This window comes from Esox lucius, chromosome 22 (genome assembly GCF_011004845.1).
Source record: "Esox lucius isolate fEsoLuc1 chromosome 22, fEsoLuc1.pri, whole genome shotgun sequence".
Lineage (NCBI taxonomy): Eukaryota > Metazoa > Chordata > Actinopteri > Esociformes > Esocidae > Esox > Esox lucius.
Window position 1 is genome coordinate 9,947,284 of NC_047590.1, and position 6,310 is coordinate 9,953,593.

Below are 6,310 nucleotides of genomic sequence, written 5' to 3' on the forward strand. Positions count from 1 at the left end.
AGAAACAATGCTCAGGTAGGCCGTGGCATTTAAACAATGCCCAATTGGCACTAAGGGGCCTAAAGTGTGACAAGAAAACATCCCCCACACCATTACACTACCACCACCAGCCTGCACAGTGGTAACAAGGCATGATGGATCCATGTTCTCATTCTGTTTACACCAAATTCTGACTCTACCATCTGAATGTCTCAACAGAAATCGAGACACATCAGACCAGGCAACATTCTTCCAGTCTTCAACTGTCCATTTTGGTGAGCTCGTGCAAATTGTAGCCTCTTTTTCCTATTTGTAGTGGAAATGAGTGGTACCCAGTGGGGTCTTCTGCTGTTGTAGCCCATCCGCCTCAAGGTTGTGTGTGTTGTGGCTTCACAAATGCTTTGCTGCATACCTCGGTTGTAACGAGTGGTTATTTCAGTCAAAGTTGCTCTTCTATCAGCTTGAATCAGTCGGCCCATTCTCTTCTGATCTCTTGCATCAACAAGGCATTTTTGCCCACAGGACTGCCGCATACTGGATGTTTTTTCCTTTTCACACCATTCTTTGTAAACCCTAGAAATGGTTGTGTGTGAAAATCCCAGTAACTGAGCAGATTGTGAATTACTCAGACTGGCCCGTCTGGCACCAACAACCATGCCATGCTCAAAATTGCTTAAATCACCTTTCTTTCCCATTCTGACAGTTTGGAGTTCAGGAGATGGTCTTGACCAGGACCACATCCCTAAATGCATTGAAGCAACTGCCATGTGATTGGTTGATTCATTAATTGCATTAATGAGAAATTGAGCAGGTGTTCCTAATAATCCTTTAGGTTAACTTGGAATGAAGTTTCTATGATACTTTTCGTAAAAGTTATTGCATTAAAACTGCATTGTTCAAAGTTTGAACATGTATATGAAATCTAAGTGCATGATTTAGATCAAATTAAAGGTTGTAGACGTTGTGCAGCAACTTATATTATAAGTTTTAAATATTTTAAAAGGTTATTGCAATAAAACTGTAGTTTTAAAGTTTGAAAATGTGTTGAAAATATAAGTGTCGTTTTTTAAATCAATTTAAAGGTTGTAAAAGTTGTCTAGCTTATTGCAGAATATTTAGAACTTGGAATGAAGTTTCTATTAAACCTTTTGAAAAAGTTATTGCAATAAAACTAAATTTTTTAAAGTTTGCAGAATTCTGAAAATTCTAGTTGTGATTCCTGGATCGAATCATAGGTTGTATAAGTTGTCCACCCTAGTGTAAAATATTTTGAACTTGGAAAGAAGTTTCTGTGATTACATTTTTAAATGTGATTGTGATTAAACTGTATTTTTCAAATACTGTATACTGTATTTTTCCAAGTGTACTTTTTCCATCAAACTAAAGGTTGTAAAAGTTATGCAGCTTACTGTAGTATATTTTGAACTTGAAATGAAGGTTCTATAATAGTATTTAAAAAAGCTACTGTAATATAAAAGCTTTTTTTAAAGTTTGAAAATGTGTATACAATTTCATTGTACAAACCCGATTCCAAAAAAGTTGGGACACTGTACAAATTGTGAGTAAAAAAGGAATGGAATAATTTACAAATCTCATAAACTTATATTTAATTCACAATAGAATATAGATAACATATCGAATGTTGAAAGTGAGACATTTTGCAATGCCATGCCAAATATTGGCTCATTTAGGATTTCATGAGAGCTACACATTCCAAAAAAGTTGGGATAGGTAGCAATAAGAGGCCGGAAAAGTTAAAGATGGGCAGAGGATCACCAATTCCCCCAATGCTGCGGCGATAAATAGTGGAGCAATAGTGGCAATATCAGAAAGGAGTTGCTCAGAGAAAAATTGCAAAGAGTTTGAAGTTATCATCATCTACAGTGCATAATATCATCCAAAGATTCAGAGAATCTGGAACAATCTCTGTGGGTAAGGGTCAAGGCCGGAAAACCATACTGGATGCCCGTGATCTTCGGGCCCTCAGATGGCACTGCATCACAAACAGGAATGATACTGTAATGGAAATCACAACATGGGCTCAGGAATACTTCCAGAAAACTTGTCGGTGAACACAATCCACCGTGCCATTCGCCCGTTGCCGGCTAAAACTCTATATAACTGTATATAAAAAAGAAGATGTATCTAAACAGGATCCAGAAGTGCAGGCGTTTTCTCTGGGCCAAGGATCATTTAAAATGGACTGTGGCAAAGTGGAAAAGTGTTCCGTGGTCAGACAAATCAAAATTTGAAGTTCATTTTGGAAAACTGGGACGCCATGTCACCCGGACTAAAGAGGACAAGGACAACCAAAGTTTTTAACAGCGCTCAGTTCAGAAGCCTGCATCTCTGATGGTATGGGGTTGCATGGGAGTGCGTGTGGCATGGGCAGCCTACACATCTGGAAAGGCACCATCAATGCTGACAGTTATATTCAAGTTCTAGAACAACATATGCTCCCATCCAGACGTTGTCTCTTACAGAGAAGACCTTGCATTTTCCAACATGACAATGCCAGACCACATACTGCATCAATTACAATGTCATGGCAGCATAGAAGAAGGATCCGGGTACTGAAATGGCCAGCCTGCAGTCCAGATCTTTCACCCATAGAAAACATTTGGTGCATCATAAAGAGGAAGGTGCGACAATGAAGACCTAAGGCAGTTGAACAACTTGAAGCCTGTATTAGACAAGAATGGGACAACATTCCTATTTATAAACTTGAGCAACTTGTCTCCTCAGTCCCCAGACATTTGCAGTCTGTTGTGAAAAGAAGAGGGGATGCCACACAGTGGTAAACATGGCCTTGTCCCAACTTTTTTGAGATGTGTTGATGCCATGAAATTTAAAATCAACTTATTTTTCCCTTAAAGTGATACATTTGATAAAGGATGAATGATAAATTTGAAACTTCCACATCATTGCATTCTGTTTTTTTTTCACAATTGTACAGTGTCCCAACTTTTTTGGAATTGGGTATGTAGGATTTGGATATAATTACTGGTTGTAAAAGTTTTGCAGCCTACTGTAGAATATTTTCAACTTGGAATGACATTTCTATGATACTTTCTGAAAAGGTTATTGCGTTAAAACTGCATTTTTCAAAGTTTGAAAATTTGTTTAAAATCTAAGTGTACTATTTCCATCATAGTAAAGGTTGTAAAAGTTGTGCTACCTTCTGTAGAATATTCTGAACTTGGAATGAAGTTTCTATGGTACTTTTTGAAAAAGTTATTGTGATATAATTGTAATTTTCAAAATGTGTATATGTAGAAAATGTGTATAAAATCTTGGTTTTATTATTTGATCAAATAAAGGCTTGTAAAAGTTGTCCAACCTAATATAGAATATTTTGATAAGTCAGTCAGAGTTATCAGTGAAGAATGCAAGTAGTTTTTAAGGTTTAAAAATTTACTTTGAATGTCTGTTGAATCTCCTTTGAATCTCTGTTGAATGTCTGTTAAATGTCTGTTGAATCGCTGAATATAAAACCAACTTTACCTCTGTCTGTGAAAGGGGTACACACTAGTTTTTTTTAGATCATAGATTAATATTGCATTATGCTTGTGGTGATAAGCTATATAAAGTTGTACACTCATATATGATTTATTTTGACACAAATTATATTGTTAAAATTTGGAAATTAACTGAAATCTTTTGAAGATCTCCATTACGTGTTTAGGTTATGAGGAATGCTGTGCAAGTTTCGCCAGAAACCAAACCGCCCACTGAAGCGAAACCATTGTGGTTGCTTACATGCTCGCTGGCTATGAATAAACTAGTTTCCTGTGAAGCAAGAATACACATATAAAGACAATTTGCAACCTAAACAACATGCAGTCTGAGATCTTTGCAGTAAATAAACTATTTTTAAATATCACATTTCGAGCTCTATGTGTAAAATTTAAAAATGTGTGTGCACAATCCATAACATAATCACTTTCAAAGCTCAGTTAGCCTAGCAAGTTCAAAAGCAGTGGTTTGAAGGCAGTGGCAAAAACGGGCGCATACATGACATCCTACACAATTTTTGAGGAACCATTTTGGCTGAACACCGTGACTTCCACAACCAGTGGTCGAAAAAGGAATAAATGCCCAGGCCAGGTGACCCGGTCCGGGCATGATACATAATGCCTGGCTTAAATGTAGTCTAGTGTAGCCGACACTCTTATCGAGAAAGACTTACAGTCAGTGCAGTCAGCTTAATAGTCTATAGCTAGCTGGGACAACCACACAACTCAGTCTTAATAATCATTTCTGGGCTTCGGTTTGATATGTTTATATAATGAACTAACACAGTAGGATAAATAATGACATATGAAGTTATACATGACATTCTGCAGATGCATTTATTGTTGACTGATGCCAATTGACAGGATATGGTCCCTTTTTGGCTGTTGGTGTGTGACGTCCTCAACAGAGTCTGAAAATGGTCACCTCCCCGAAGCTGGACAGGCTCTGCCGGAGGTTGGGTGTGTAACGTTGAAAACCCAAAGCACTCGTTGTCGCTTGATGTCTGACTTGAGGCCAGGGGCGAAAAAAGTTTGGGGGGGGGGGGCAATTACATAACATTTTCTAAAGAGCAATTTTTGAGGGGGACACTAAAAGTAGTGCTTTAATAGCCTACTGTTTTAGTTTGCACCATCGGTTGGCTCGCTACTGTAGCTCTACAAATGTAACTATTGTGTGCGAACCCTACCAACATAAAACAAACTTACTGGATTTTCCTCATGTTAGCTATGTGCATTGAGTACCTTTCATACGGTAGACACGAACACTGTCACCTTGCCAGCTAAGGAACACTACATACACTGCACTGCAAGCTTCCCTTATTGACTCAAATTCAAACAGCTGCAAAAGCTGCCTGGTTGATGTTACTGTAGCTTGCTAGCAAACAAAAGCTAACCACTAGCTAACATAACAATTGACCTGTAATTCAATGCAGAGAAAATGGCTCGCGATGTTTAGATTTTTTTTTTATTGTATTGAATGGTAGAAGTAAAGAAATGTCTAACATTCGTACAGAAAGTCAACCACCAACGAGAGATTACTATACAGATTTGTGCCACTGCTGAATGCTAGGGGGCAGTGGATCAGACCACTGTGAGGCAAAGGGCGTGGGTGTCAGATTTTTGTTGTTGTCTGTATTCCGCACAAGGGCTTTCATTGCCTCATATTTATTGTATCGTCTTATTACTATTATTGAATTACATAGTTATGTTTACATTTATATATTGGGGGGACAAATCATAGTTTTCCCCAGGCTGGGGGGGGGGGGGGGGGTCATGTCCCGCCTATGCATGAGGCTCCTATCATTGCTCACCTGCTCCTTGGAGTGGCCTGGAAGGACAGAACAGAGAAGGGCTGTATGTCTCTAAGCAATAATAATCATTATCTTATTTATTACAATTAAATGGACAGCATATTTTTTTCTGCCATTTGTTTGCTTCATTCTAAAAGATAAAATGAAAAGATGGAGTTTTTGTTGAGATAGCAGTGGGCCGGATAGCAGTGAACCCCTGCAATAGTCCATCCACTGTATTCATCTTTCCTTATTTCTATTAGGGACTGTGTTTTGTGGTTACCAGTAGGACATCTACAAACCATGCAGACCATCCACTGTTTTGAATAGGCATGGAATTTGGACTGTGATGTTAGCACTAAGTCCTGCAATTTTGCATCAGGAAATATGTATTGCAATATTTTATTTGTTTTCTAAGACAAAGCTTGGTGAAATGTGTACAAAAACAATTCCAATTCCCATTATTCTGGATCTTTTGATAATTGTATTTTCAGTTTATAATTTATAATCATAATTGATTGACTGCAAAGGATATGTTTTTTTTCTACTGGGACTTTTAAAAGACTTACTAACTTTCTTTTTTTCTGCTTGGAACTTGCTTGGAATGTATGTTTACGGTAATGATATTGTTTCAACAAAGTTATTAGTGTTTTGAGCTACATTTTCTTTTTAAATGGCACGTAGTTTTTTGTCTTGGAAACATAGTTTGAACAACATTGTTCTAAGACATGCACGGACGGCATGGTCGTGTAGCGCTTAGCGTAGGGGTCGTTGCGTGGTTGGTTGGTGCGTCTTATGGGGACCACGGACCAGAGCCATGGCCGCGTGTGATATACTCTCGCAAAACAGCACTGACTGCCACGCAGTCGAGCACGATCTACTACTCACGTTTCTCGGGGTTTTGCTCACACATAGTGTAATTTTTTTTGAAAATCCAGATTAATGACTCAAATTGAAGGTTTTTATCACACTCAATTTCTTATGCTACTTAATTAGGCCTTTGTTATTAGAAATGCGGGTACATTA